The following is a 12857-nucleotide window of genomic DNA, read 5'->3' on the forward strand; positions in this document are numbered from 1 at the left end:
CATAAGGATTAAATTGTTCTTGGATTACATTTTCAAAAAATGTTGTGGTCAGAAATCAAATACAATGTAGTAGAAATTCTGTGAACACAGGTTCTTGAAATATCAATGTAATATGTCAGCACACAAGTATATTCAGCCTTTGAACACAGTAAATTCAGAGCAAACTAGAACATACTGCTCGCTCATGAAAAAAAAGTCCTGGTGTCCTTACTACAGCAGTGAGAAAACCAGAGTTGCAAGGATTATAGAAACTGTAGTTATACAGAAGTAGCTGTTCACAGTTTTCTAAACTGGAGATGAAGGAGTAGCAATTGTGATATGTAATATTACCACAGAGGTTTGAGTTGTATCAATTTTCCACAGTAAGCCCTTTCTAATGCTTCCTCACATGCTGCTGTATACATATCCATATTGTATAGCCTGTAGTGTGTATGTAGCCCACGTGATACACATTCCAGTGTTGATTGGACAGCCAAAATAGTTTGAAATGTAGAATTTTCTGAATGTTTGCCTGGAGTTTGCTGGACTTGGAGAAGAGGGTAACTATTCACCTCCCCTTCATCCCTTCCATTCTTGAATCTTGTCTACGGATGCTGCTGGTGGAAGGGGGAAGGTGAGTGAGGTGCTTTGCACTGAAGCTCCCTGGGGAGATTGGCAAGAAGAAAGAGATGGGAACATGGGGTAGGTGTATGGAGAAAAGGGGTCTGTGTGGGTGTAACTCTCCAGTACAATCGGTTTGTATATGGATTTAGTCTTCAAATCTGTGGGTAGCATTTCGTGAGTTGCATTGTAGTTGGTATCCACTAGTATCTGTGCTGTGTCCAGCTCTGTTTCATGTTTTCTCTAGCTCAGATCAAAGCTAAATTTGTCTACAGACAGCAAAGCTAAAAAGGGCAGCCAGCATTTCGGAGAGCAGAGTATGAATTCATATGTTTGTTTTAAATAAGGGAGTTGGCAAAAAGATGTTGACCAAACTGAGCAAGGGAAAATATAATCCATTGCACTTGAAGACATTCTTCATGAGTCCTGAACCAGAGTAACTGTTAAATAGCAGCTCTCTGGAAGAAGTCTGGTGATTAAGGGGATAGAAAATGTTGAACGTGGATTAACAGAGTCTTGAGAAAGCAGACACCATACTGAAATTATGATCAAAAGTACAGTTTGCAAGACCTGAAGTAATCCTTTTTGCTCTCTTTCCTATGGTGGGTATGTCCCTAGCTGACATCATTCCTCTCAAAAAGATGGAAGTAAGCTGGAAAGAGTCAGGAGAGCTATGAGCACAGTCCAAAATTTGCAAAATGTCCTAGGAAAACAGACTGAATAAACTGGGTTGGTCTGGCTTAAGCAGAACATGATAAAGTCAGAATGAGAAGACGTTGTCTTCAGGTGCTAAAAGGTTGTTGCAAGGAAAAGGATAGAACAAGAAAGAATGGAATAGAATTGGGAGAGGAAAGATGTGTTTTAGAGGAAAGCAGAAAGTTGTTGAGGAAAACGAAATTCCTCCTGCGACATATCAGGACAAAGATTGTCTTTCTGATGCATTCATGGCATCACCATTTGTATTTTCAGCTTCAGTGAAAGAAGATTCTCCCAGGAAATTATATACATAACTGAAAGCACTAATAGTAATTCAAAAGTCACTTTTGGTGTTTGGACAACTGCTGTCTGGGGCTCACCAATATGTAGCAATGGTTTGTGTTTTTCAGTAAACATCAAAGTGATCAGAAACTTTTGGCAAGACATCTTGTTACAGTATGTCCACCCCTGTCATTTCTTGCCAGTTTTATGACAGCAGTGCCTGAGGGTTGTGCAAGGGGTTTACAGATAAAAAGCCCAAGCTGTGAGCAGGGGGCTGGTTACTGGTGAATGTTTCTGAGGTGGGGAGGGGGTGGAAGGCAGAAAGCAAGGGTCACCGATAAGGCATGAGGCCAGAGATAGAGGCACGCTGAGACAGCTCAGTGTGGAGGGGAAGACCTTTCTTCGTCAGCCTGTCCCCACATTCAAGCTCTGCAGTTGATGCAGCTTTTCAAGGCAGTCATTTAATTTCACTGGTGAGATCTGGGAAAAGCAGGCCCATCGTGTCCTGAGGATCCAACACAAAGAATTAGTTTTAAGCTTCTGATGGATGCTTCTATGTAGCTTCTATGGCTGCTTTAATGATATTGGTTCTTTGGGATTTGCCTTTGTTGGTTTAATCTATTATCTATTTAGTTTGTTTTTTCTTTTTTTTTTTGTACACTGTCTTCATTAAGAGCCAAGGCTTAGGCAATCATACTGGCCCTCTGTGCTTTCCTCACAGTTTTAGAGCCAATGGCTTCTTGCAGCACAAGGAATTCTCAGAGAGAACCCATTTCTACCGATTTAATGAAAACAGACAGCTAGGTAGAGGGGAGAAAGTGATTTTTTAAATGCCATAAGGGACTGCAAAATTTTACTATGTGCTTACACGTCTTTAGACTCAGATTCTTCATGGGAGCTGATCTGTGTACCTGTCCCGTTGCCAGTAACCAGGTCTGTTGGCAAGCAGGTTGCTGGTAGTACTGCTGCTTTCTTCTTCTCGGTTGGGCTAACAGTTACTTGTTTTCTAAGATTGGTGTGGTTTAAGTAGCAATTCCATTTTTAGTGAGTTTTACCTCCAAAAAAGTTAATGCTAGAGCTTAAAATAGCTATTTAGCATCAATATGTAATAGCATATGAATAACACCTAACAAGCTACGGTGATTGAATTAACCATGTTTCCCTCAGGGCACTGGCATCTGTGGGGAGCCATCTGCAAACTGGAATACCAGTCGTGTTCGTAGCAACTAAATATTGCGTAGGATAGTAGGATGAAAACACCTGTGTGGTGTTTTGTTGTTTGTTTTTTTTTTTCTTTCCATGACAAGATAATAAATACAAGTGCTTAGCACTGGCACTGATACCAAAAAAGTCCCTTAGGAAAAGTCCATGGTCACGGCTATTCCCTTCTATCTCTCAGAGGCTCAGGGTATTCATAGGGAAAGCTGCAGCCCAGCCCACTGGTAACACAGTAATTGGTTATCCCACAGTACATCCCTCTGCTTGTGAGCCCTCAGGTACAGGTGGCACAGTGCCAGCATACGCTGTGAATGAGAAATTAAGTGTTAAACAAAATCCCCTCGGAGGATTTTCATGAATAAGGCCCACATTACTTTGCTGTCATTAGGGCTGACACTTTATCTTCACAAAAAGAAATTAACATTTTCATCAGTAAAAGGCTCCAAACTCTAGCTGCGATGTAATTCAGTTCAGTTCCTTTAGCGTGTCCAGCACTTCATTAAGTAAAAACAGGCAGCAGAGCCCAGTGAAAAGAGATTTGATTCATTCAGGATGAAGTCAGTGGTAGTGAGCAGTGTTCACCGGCACAGGATTTGGGCCCAGAGGTCTCCTTAGAGCGTGAAGTATAAGTTATTGTTCGACAGCAGCGCTGTAGCTCTCAACCAGCCTTTTCATCAAAGTCAATTAAGGAATGCAAACGCCGTGCTGTAGAGAATTGGGCTTACGTTTGCCAGATCGTGATTTAGTATAGTGGTTTTAGACAAGGCAGCTGAGCTTGTTGAACCACACCATCCAGGGTATAATGAAACCTACTGCCAGTGAAAGTCTTTCTGAGTTTAAGAAAGTCAGGAAGACTGTACTAGTATAACATTTTCCTAGGTTTCAGTGGTTCATCATTATGTTCGCTGGAAGATTACTGGAAGGATAAATAACAAAAGAATCGTAATGAATAGATACCTCAGTGAAACTAAGGATGTTTCATTATAAAGAACCTCATGGATCCTCTCATTAATTCTTTTGAGTCCTTATAACATTCATAGGTTTGCCCCAGATGCACACTGATTTAGTGTGTTTGCTGTATCTTCACCTAGTAATGATAAGCAAATGGCCTTCTTAATCTATTTGGACTTTTCTTGTTAGGCTAAATTGATCCTGCTTTACTAAAGGTGGTTATTTCTTAGCGTCACTCCAACTAAAATTGCCAAAAAAGCAAAAAAAAATGTATACATGCCCATTGAACTGAACACTGGAAGAATGGATTATGACAGACACAACTTTTTAGCTTTTGTCTTGAGAGTGGAAAGTGTTGCGAGCCTTTTGATTGCATCGCTGCAAAAAAGAAAACCCCTCCATGCAGCTTTGGTTCTTCAGTTTGCCACATAAAAATAGTCTTCAATTGTAGTACTTTCGAGGAAAGATGAATATTTAAGTAATTTCAGGTTGACAATATGAATAAAATTTGAAACAAAACCCTGCCAAACTGAACTTTGTGGTTTTGGAAATATTAGTGAATATGTTTTCAGAGTTACTTGTGACATTAGGAAATTATATCAAGTCCTGGCATAGTTTTATAAATAATTATGTGTTCCTAAATTGGTGAAGCCTGATAGTTAACACAGATAGCTAAGTTCTGGGAAAAACATTCCTGCAAGGCATTAGGTATTTCAGACCCAGGAAGGAAATCTCTTGCCCACGACTCAGGACTGATATTTTTCATGTAATGAACTAGAGGGGCGGGGAAGGCTGGAATGCAAACTATGAGGATGGAAAACATTTAGTCACTCTTGGAATGATATGAATGTTTTTACAGGAAGCTTAAGTAAACACACATGCTGCTGCTTAGTAGGCTGCAGTTAACTTTTTTGGACAGCAGACAGAACTCAAACAAGTATGCAGGCTCAAATGAAAGGCTGTTGAGCAGCACACCCTTCAGGACTGCTTTTTAACCAGTTGTCACAAAGCATTGAGTAAAAGGTTAGGCTACTGGGTTTTGGTTTGAGGGTTTTTCCCTTTTTTTCTCCTTAATATTTAATAGTAAATGCTTGAATGCATTGACACTATGTTTCTTTAAGTCAGTTGGTGCTGGTTTGTAGGATCGTAACATCCTAACGCTTTTAGAGGTAGTTCATGTTATAAAATACTACAGAAGAGGGAGCTATTTCACTTTCCCCAAACACAGGCATGTTCTTTATTATTGATATTACAGGTCTTCCTCCGCGTGCAGAACATGATTTTGGCTCGTTTTTCCTTCCTTCCCCAGAAGAGGTTTTCATTTCATGCCCCCAAGGAAATGTTAGGCTTTCTAGAATCCGCTTCTGTTGGGCTTATTCTTTGTACATGGCAACACTTTCTCCAAATATCCCAAGACCAATCAGTGCAGAATCTAAATGCGCTGCTATTTTATGAGTTGTTCTCTCTGGGGATAAAAATCATTGTAGTTTAAACGTGTAAACTTAAGAGACTTTGTGTTTTGTTATTTTTTTAAAATTTGTGACTGAGCACAATAAGCCCTTTATACAAAATTTCTTACTGTTGTCTCTCCTAAAAACAAATAAACAAAGAAAAAATACAACAAAAAATCTCCAAACTCATAGTTCATTACTGCTATAAGTAATATGGACAGAATTTGGAGTTATTTTGTTTTCCCATTAATACTGAAAAGGGTTGAGGTTTTTTGTGATTAATACTGCTGGTCTAAAGGTAAGTCGAACATACATAATGGTGCTGACAGGGAGATTCAAAGCTTCCCTGTCCTACCTACTGAAAATGTGTTTCCATCTTCCAGCCTTTTTAACAATATGCACAAGGAATGAATCTACTTTATCTGACTGCCTTTAGTTAAACTATAGAATGATTCACATTAGAAGATTAAGAATATGAAAGAGTAGGTTGGGGAGTTGTAGCACTGAATGAAGAAGCGTACAATCCCACTTCCCATTCTACAGTTACGACTATATCGTCTTCATCTTTAAGTTTAGGATTATTTTTAGGCCCGATGGCTTCATTGTGCTGCAAAACAGTTTGGAGTGTTTGAAAAGTTCATGTGTTACTGTTGCTATGAACCCATGAGTTAAAATTGTCTTGATTATAGCTTGATCTTTCAAAAATAAAAATTATTTTTGTATGCTTTTTCTAAAAAATTTTTTCAAGTGTTTTTCTTATACATGAGAAGAAATCACTGGCAACTTTTATCTTCCAGTTGCATAAGCAAAAGTCTCCAAATAACTCTTCAAACTATTTTGATTAGAGTATACTGTATTTTTGTTATGTAGTAACTGTGAAAGCAAACATCTGAAACTGTTCTTAAGCATTACAGTAATAGTCAATATTCAAATACTTAAAAAATATAAATAACATACAAAGTGGTATTTTGGTGAGTTCCAGGGATGTATTTTTTTTTCTTGTGTATTGATGTACAAATTGTTTATTTGGCAATGAATTTCTAAGGCCTGTGCTCCTAAATTCCTTGTTAAAGATAGATACTCATGCGGTAGTTTGCAGTCTTACAATGGAATTGATGGTGGTTTGGATATTCAAAAAAGGATCTCAAAAGATAATTTTCAACTTCTGTGTAGTGATATCTCTATAGAGCTTACAATATAGTTTTTATGAAGAAATCTGTTTCTATGATGCATATTGAAACCTCTTTGTTAGTGTGATGTTGGCTGGAAATGCTTTTTTAACGTGAATACAGATAAACTTTTATATAAAAATACAAGGCAAGGAAAACATTTCATATACATATATATATGCATGTTTGCAGCTCTGGGGTCCAAGATGTTCCCTGTTTGCCTGTTTTTGTTGAATGTGTATACAGAGACTGCTGTCAGCCCACACAGGGTTGTGATTTGTTGTTACGGCATTTGCAAATAATACTGTGATACATTTGGGATACTTCACACCAAACGTTGATAGGACTCACTCACTTTTTGTCATATGTGCATAGGGTAATACTGAGTAGAGCTGCACTCGGAGCACTGACGAAGACAATGAAGAGGAGAAGTAAGGCCTCCTCTATATACTTCGCTTGAGTTATCACTGTCCTTGAATCAAATTAACTTAACCCAAGTGTGTGGTCCATACTTTTGTCATTCATTTATGGCAAGGAAAAATACAGTAATCTAATTAAAATGGGGATAGCTTTTTCCCTATTCTGTAGCAACAGGGCAACATTTACAAGTGGAATTTAAAAACTGGAACAATTGAGTAGTGTAAAATACCCCTTACATGTCTAGTACTTTTTGGTTAAGATACATGATGGTCCTGTTCATTAGCGGCAGCAATAGAAGTTCCCTATTTACTTTTAAATTTTATGTTTAGCAATATTATGTTTAACAATGTGCAGAAGAAAAAACTTAGAACACAATAGTGTACAAAATTGGTTTAAGTAGGGAAGTAAAAGCCTGAAGTAGGTATTTCCCTCACACAGAATTAATGAAAGTGTGAAACAAAAACTATTTTTAATTAAAATATTGCGTTCCAAATGAAACAAAGCAAAGAGCTTGTTTTAAGTGTTTTTCAAGCAATAATAGAAATGCCTTGCGAAGAGGTGAAGCATGGGTAGTGTATTAAGTTAAAGGACAGAAAATGAGACTGATTAAAGGTAGTTGTTGCTATTACTAAATAACAATTCCAAGAGAATTACTGTAATAACTGCCTGGAAGAAATTTTTCTTCTAGAATAAAAAGCTACTCTTTAAGTCATTAAGTAGATTTCAGAGAGATGGTATTAGGCAAACATACTTTTATTATGAATGAAAGGTAATCAGTACTGAGCAAAAGCATACAGAAATAATGAAAAAATTTACCGCATCCTGGGATGTATCAAGAGAAGCGTTGTCAGCAGATCAAGAGAGGTGATTCTCCCCCTTTACTCTGCTCTTGTGAGACCCCACCTCGCATACTGCGTCCAGTTTTGGTGCCCCCACCATAGGAGGGACCTGGATCTGTTGGAGCGTGTTCAGAGGAGGGCCACAAGCATGATCCAGGGGCTGGAACACCTCTGCTATGAGGACAGGCTGCGGGAGCTGGGATTGTTCAGTCTGGAAAAGAGAAGACTTCGGGCGGACTTAATAGCTGCCTTCCAATACCTGAAGGGAACCTACAGGAAGGCTGGGGAGGGACTTTTTACAAGAGTGTCCACTGATAGGACAAGGGGAAATGGGTTTAAGTTGAAGGAGAATAGATTTAGATTAGATCTTAGGAAGAAATTCTTCAGTACGAGGGTGGCAAGCGGCCAAGACTGTGCAATAAACTGCCCAGAGCTGATGTGGCCGCCCCCTCCCTGGAGGTGTTCAAGGCCAAGTTGGGCAGATCCTTGAGTAGCCTGATCTAGTCGAGAGGCGTCCCTGCCCATGACAGGGAGGTTGGACTAGATGATCTCTAAGGTCCCTTCCAGCCTAGGCCATTCTATGATTCTATGATTTAAATGCTTATCTTTGAATATCAGTTCCCTGATTACAGTCCATCAAGGTGACTGCTGCTTTCACTGGAAACATCCTGAGTTTATGTGAAACTCTTCCCGCTCGGTCCCCATGTGTTGCCTGATCTAGTTGAGAGGTGTCCCTGCCCATGACAGGGAGGTTGGACTAGATGATCTCTAAGGTCCCCTTCAGCCTAGGCCATTCTATGATTCATGGAGTCATGCAAGTTCAAAGGGACGCCAGAGATTTTCTAGTCTACCTCCTGCTCAAGGCAGGTCCAGTGACAGCAGGATCTCAGGGCCTTGTGCCAATTAAATTTTGAGTATGTTGAAGGATGGAGATCCCACAACCTTTCTAGGATTCTGTTATAGTTTGACCACCTACGTGGCTTAAAAGGAAGAACAAAACAACTTTTGCTAAGTGTTGACGCTTGTATTCATTGCCTCTCATTCTAGCCTGGAGCACCTCCAACATAAGGCAGACCTTGTCATCTTTGTATCATCCTGTTAGGCAGTAGTAGACAACAGAATCCCTCCTCCTCCAGGCTGAGCAAGCCCTGGCCTCAACTTCTCCTTGTGTGCCACCTGCTCCAGCCCTTCATGAGCTTGGTGGCCCTGTGCTACACTCACAGGGCTGGGTCAGTGTCTCTGTTTTCTACTGAGGAGTCCAAAGATGGACATTACTTCAGCTGTGGGCTTGCAAGTGCTAAATAGAGGGAAGGTATCACTTCCCTGCCCCTGCAGGCTCTGCTCCTGCTCATACAGGTCCCTCTTCTCCTTCACACAAATTAACACTGGAAGCCTGACACTCTCGTAACACATGTGGCTTTGCAGTAGTACAGTTAGTTGTAATCCTTCTTTGTTTTCTGATATGAATTCAATGGCCAGAGTTGAGGGTATGATAGGAAATTAGGGGTATGAGTTTTCTTCCTGGTACAAGCTTTAAGGAGGACTGTTTTTTTAAAATTCTCTTTAAAATTAACAAAAGTAGTATGTAAATAAAATCACCAAAGTTAGAAGGAAAACTGAAATCTTTACTGAACCATTCATTTTTAACATTCAGATATACATAAGTCAACAAGATTGCAATAAATTTTCTCCGATTTTTTTCTGTTTGTTTTGATTCATATTATTTTCTAAGTCTTTGGCAACCAATGGTAAATTTTAGTTTTCTTTCTCTTCTTTTTGATAACTTTAATTGATCAAACTCTTCTTCCCTTGGTCTCACTGAAACAGGGATACACCTATTTCTCTCCATTTCTGAATATTTCAGCAGAGAATTATCATAAGACCTCGGTACTCATCCATGTATAACAAGATCTGTATGTGTAGTACAGTACTAGACCAAACCGACCATGCTGTGTTCTTGTGTGTGTGTGTGTATATATATCTATACACAGCTTTTAACACTTTTAACAGAAGAAAATGTCTACTCTTTGTAATATCGACTGTGTCACAGGAAAAGTGGGAGGTCTCAAAAAGCAAAAAAATAGCAGAAAAGATGGGTATGGGGAGTGGTTTTGCTTATATTAAAAAAAGTATCCTGGGTAGAAAAATACCAGTGAAAATATGGTCTTATTTCACCTTGACAAATTTTTTTGGTGGAAACCAGTTTTTGTGTTGGTATTGCTAGTGTAGACTCTGTAAGGATGAAGCTAGCTCCAGACATTACTTGGATGTCACTGTCTTCCCTTTGTTCGCCATAAATGTGCAGTTGGATTCCAAATGGGATGAATGAAATTCAAGGTTTTGGTCACATGCTGTGGTGTTTCTCAGTGGACCAGTCAAACTGATGGACCACCAGTGGCCGAAATACCCACTGTGTATTTCAAAAGTTTCGAAGTTATTTTTAAGTAAATGACAGTGTAAAAAAATTAATTCAAATATTTTTACCAACTTCATCGCAGGCAAATTAATCATCCTCTGCACCAAAATTCAGCATAGAAATAGGCTTGGAAAGAGTATATGGAAGCAAGATATTCTAATAGAAATGTGCATTTAAGCTTCTATATAAGTGCTTGGCATCAGCAAAATCTGCGCTCTATAAAATAAAACCATTGTTTTCACCCAGACTCTCTTCAGTCCCCTTCTTTTTATTTTCTTATTCTCTCTTTCTTTCTACGGTATAGTTTTATTGTTGGTAAAGCACACAGACAGAAGCGGCACCCATTTTTCCCACCCATTGTCTGTGCATTTGTGCCCTGGATCTTTCTTTCTTCTGCCGTTTCTACCAAGAGCAGCAGTGAAAGCTTAGCTCGGATCAGGCAGTGCTACATGATTTTTCAAGCTGAGCTACTGCTTGCCTATTCAAATAGCCAGAAGCCTGGCAGGGTAGAGCTGGCTTTATTTGTTGAGTCTTGTCTAGCGAAGTGAAAAGGGCTGACTTTTTTTTTTTCTTTTTTTTTTTTTTTTTCCCCCCTGGCTGCATTTTTGCACATGTGGGGGTAGGGAATGAAATTCTTTCTTTTGTCCTCTACTTGCAGTTCATTGAGAAGCAGGCATGCATATAAAATTACTGTATCTCAGGGCTTACCTTTAGGGACAGGAGGGAGAAAAAACAGATTTGTAAGCTTCTCTGGAAGCATGGAGGATGCTGAGAGCAGACCCAGAAGTGGGAGATAACAGGATAATAAGACACAGTCAATAGAGGACTAACCAAAACCTTTCAAAGTAATAGAATGGCAGTTTAATTTTGTCCCTTGTAGGAAAATGCCACATTACTGCATGTACCAAGGGGGCAAAAAAATTGTGTTGATGTGTCCAAGAACACTAAAAAGAAGTATAAGTTTGAAAAGTGACCATGAAAAACATGTGACAAATACCTGTTCTTTGGTTTTTGTGGTTTTTTTTCCCCTAGATATTAAATTATTCCTGCAAGTTATGTTGAGGGGTGAACTCCAGTGATAGGAGTTTCTCTCTATGTTTAGTTTACGCCATTTAGACTGTTTAGACCATTAATACTAACCTGAATCGCAGCTTTCAGTGTTTTTTTAACTACATGTTTTACCTGACTGTTCTGCAATCAGATGGCTGCACTCCTTCAGTTCTGCAGCTCCTGTGAATTTTGCTTTAGGTAGTTCTAATGATTCATACGATTTGTAGTGGGTTTTACTACCAGTGAGTATAAGTATTATTACTCTGACTTTTTTGTCATTTGAGGTGTAGGATTTGGGCTGCCTGAGCAGTAACCTGAATGTAGCTTCAGGCTAGCTGTTATACCCTGGTCTTTTGCATGTTTAGGGTATTTTGATTAGAGAATGGAGTGAAGGAGGTTTTCAGAATAAGCACTAGATGCTAAAAATCAGCTTGTTTGCAAAACTAGTTTATACTCTCCGAGATTAATTAATGGAGTTTCTGGAATATATTGTGCTATTGATATATATCAACGTGTTCTTGATTCCCAGACTAATGGTTTGTTGAAGTTGTAAATGTTAAATATTAGACATGAATATGATTTAGTTGGATAGTTTTCTGAATGAACTTGAAAACAGAGTTCAACGAGATTACAAGAAGTCTAGTTTGAGAGTCCACGGATTCTAAAATGTATCGCTCGTTATGGTTTCTCTCCCATACTACATGTGCAAACTCAGAGCTGTGAAGAATCCAAAGAAATTTATAAAATCTCTCATTTGACGTCTAGTCTAGTAATCTGCATTAAATTCTTAAGAAAAAAAAATCCAGAAAAGTTTTAATTTAAATTAGAAGAGATTTGAGGGGTCTACAGCAACACAGATGACATTATGCAAATTTCCAACTTGTATTTGAACATTTGGTGATGTTTTATATACATAAAAAGTGCATAGCTACTTTCCTACAAAAATTGTACAAGCCACAAAATTGGAATATTACTTTGAGATAAGTTTGAAATCGCCTAATTTTACTGTCAGGTCTTTCACGCTTTTTTCCCCTGCAAATCTATACTTAGCCAACCAAATTTAAAAAGGATTAAAAATGTTCATCTGCTCTATAAACTGTTGTGGAAGGAAGACTAGGTCTGGGGAGAAGCTGAAAATTGTAAGAGACAATGAAAACAGAAAAGCTCATTCTCGTAATAGCATAATTTTCACTTGACTGAAGGGCATGGCTGCAAAAGCTGCCTGCTGGACATGGAGCCAATAGGTGCAGAAATTTGTATTTTGGTTAACAGTGTATACTTCTAACAGCTTAATCAATGTTGAGTAATATTTTATCCTCAGTCTGAGAGTAGATTAGCTGCCTTTAAGTAAGGACGGCAAAATCTGCCTTTCCAGTGTATTTGATTTGAGGATGAGAGATGGCAAGATGCGGCCATTTCCAGTCCATGAAATGTGCATTTTGTGTAAAACATTTTATGGTTTATTGCCCTGATGGTTAGTGTACTGTTTCTTCATATTTTCACCATTTATTCATCCATGTATTAAAATTTTGAAAAATGTAATTTCCTTGAGATGGAGGAATAGCATAAACTGAAACAATTGAAAACAGTAAAATGAAAGTTCACAGTTCTTTAAAAGCAATTCGTGTTTCCTGAATGCTTAGTATAATGTTACTAATGCTCATAACTATAAATTAATTAATTCTTAAGTTCTGTGAAAAACACAAGACAGAGTAGTCTCACAGAGCAGAGTCATTCAGAAAAAGACAGGCATTTCATTCCTTCT

At 38.6% G+C, this 12857-nt stretch overlaps 1 protein-coding gene across 1 annotated transcript in view; it reads left to right on the top strand.

Annotated features, from left to right (window-relative positions):
• CRIM1 (cysteine rich transmembrane BMP regulator 1 (chordin-like)) overlaps window positions 1-12857 on the top strand; it is a gene marked incomplete at its 5' end in the record, with an annotated part of 91406 nt that overhangs the window by 43259 nt on the left and 35290 nt on the right. The window lies entirely within an intron of this gene.

Source organism: Apaloderma vittatum, unplaced genomic scaffold (genome assembly GCF_000703405.1).
Source record: "Apaloderma vittatum isolate BGI_N311 unplaced genomic scaffold, ASM70340v1 scaffold20305, whole genome shotgun sequence".
NCBI lineage: Eukaryota > Metazoa > Chordata > Aves > Trogoniformes > Trogonidae > Apaloderma > Apaloderma vittatum.